This window comes from Octodon degus, unplaced genomic scaffold (genome assembly GCF_000260255.1).
Source record: "Octodon degus isolate 3935 unplaced genomic scaffold, OctDeg1.0 scaffold00062, whole genome shotgun sequence".
NCBI lineage: Eukaryota > Metazoa > Chordata > Mammalia > Rodentia > Octodontidae > Octodon > Octodon degus.
Genome location: NW_004524638.1, coordinates 517,161 through 519,568, shown reverse-complemented (window position 1 = coordinate 519,568; position 2,408 = coordinate 517,161).

Sequence of the window (2,408 nt, the reverse complement as noted above, 5' to 3'; positions counted from 1 at the left end):
CTGTTGAAAGATCTCCTAAGAACAATAATTTTTGAGGTGAAGCTTGAAGAGTGAGAAGGCACTTTTCAACCTAAGAAGGACACTAGAGAAGTTGCAGCAATAGAGGAAGAATTAGACAATAGATTAAAAAAGATGAAGACAGAGTTTTTAAGAAAATACCAATGAGATTCAGAGGCACAACAATGAGGTTTCATAGAGCACTCAGGATGGTATCAAAAAACCAGATCACTGCATGCTCTGTGGATATTTGTCTTTATTCCAGAGCTGTCAGAATCACTGAATGTCTACTAGCTTGTCCAGAAGTAAAAGATCATTTTCTGTATTTTAGAAAAATCTCTACAGTGGCAGAGGTCACATTTTAAGAAACAGGTCACAAGTACGGAAGTGACTTACAAGGGGAGCCCTAAAGTGAGTCAACAGAGAAGATAGAAAGAGATAAAAAAAATAGCTGGAGGCTGGAGTGAAAGGGTTTGTATTGGTCAACTTCCCCTTCCCAGGAGAAAATACCTGAGACAATATTTACTTTGGTTCATGGTTTCAGTTTGTGGTCAGCTGACCCCAAAGTAGAAGCATCATTGGCTAACTACGCTGGGGGAGAACCTCTCAGCTCACAACATCAGGGAATCAGAGAACTGGGAACAGCCAGAGAGACAGGGGTCAGCAGTTAGATGTAGACACCCAGGTCATGCCTGCAGGACTCACCCAGTCATAAACAGAAGTGACCTTTTCTGCACTCCCAGGGATTGTTAACATCAGTCCAATTGACTAAATAAATAAATAAATAAATAAATAAATAAAGAAAGAAAGACATACATACAGACTGACAGACAGACAGAATTTGGTGGATTAACAAGGGGACTTAAAGAAGATGATTGTCTGAGGTCCCAGTCCACATTTCTTAAAGTTGCAGTTGAAGAGCTTCTTGTACTAAGGTGATATTTATGCTTACATATTCTTAAAAGATAGGACGCATTAAAATAACTTTCATCCAACATTCTCTAGGGGTGAAGTGGTGCTATCGTACATGGACTCAAACAGGCTATGGATAATTACCATCATGATACAGAAAAAGGGGAAGGTGCTATAGTAAGTGATATGCATGAAAGATGTTTTAGTATAATTTCAAAAATCTTTGCCAGTGGGGAATGATAAACATCTTTAATGAACCTGCACTTATTGAGTTTCTATAACCTATAAACACACAGTGTAAAAGTCACTGGAATCAAGCAGTTCTACTTAACAGTCCTCTGCTCTGTGTTAAGATGTTAAGATGGGTCAGTAGGGTTTTTAGGACACATTTCCACATATTGTAGTAAAGACAGGAATCACGTCAGTGATTCAGTGATGTTAAATAAGGGTCAGGTCTGCTACAGCCAGAGTTGGCCAACACAGAGAGGAGTTGGGCATAAGACGGATGGGTGGAGTGAGCTCAAGGCATCTGTGTTTCAAGACCACTTCCATAAGACACACCCTGAATATCTAATAGAAGGCTGCAATTGTGACAAAGGCCTTATATGATCCCACAACAAAACTCCAAGATAAAGAGTTTTTACTTCTTTATGGGTAAAGAAAAAGAAGGTAAGAAACAAAATAACTTTCCCAATGCCATTTTGGGAGTTCAAGCAGGTCATACATCTGCCTCACTTTGTTTTTGCCACAATTTTATTGATAAACAATTTTATTTTATTGATAAACAATTTTATTGATAAGCAATGAGACAGTTGCAAATCAAATCGGTAGGACAGTTTCAATAATTAACACACTGCATACATTCTTCTTAGTGGTTAATTGCTGTACAAGATGCGGACTTGATATCCTATTTACAAACATCATTAGAACAAATCATTCTATTCATTAAGAGGATGTAATTATATATCTATCCTAACCACTTTCAATACGCAGATACAAAATGGACATTCATATGTATCCCCATTTTTTGTTAAGTTCCATTATTTGAGTATTATAGGTATGTAAACTCAACAAAATATTCTAAAAGAGTCCAGTAGCCCATAATAGCATTGGATCTTCCGCTTAGCTGGCAATGTCAGAAATTGTTGATTTGAGGCCCCTACAGCTCAACATAACTGCATGGCTTTACTTCTTATATTTCGTTTTTATACTTTCCTACTGGATGGTTAAGACCAAGGTAAAGCAGGACCTGTGAAACAAGAGTTGTAGCTTTTGGGCCTGATAAGTTCAGTTAAATCCCCTCAGGATTTATCCTGAGATCCTGTACCTCAGATTGTAGAACCTTTGTCAGTGTCAGCCATGTGGATGAGTCACGACCATTGCTTGACCAATGTGCTCTTAGTGAAAGCCTGAGAGAATGTTTTCTCTCTATGTGACTCTCCTTAGGCACACTACATCATCATTCACTTTCTTCTTTGGCCCCATAATCTCCTTGATCA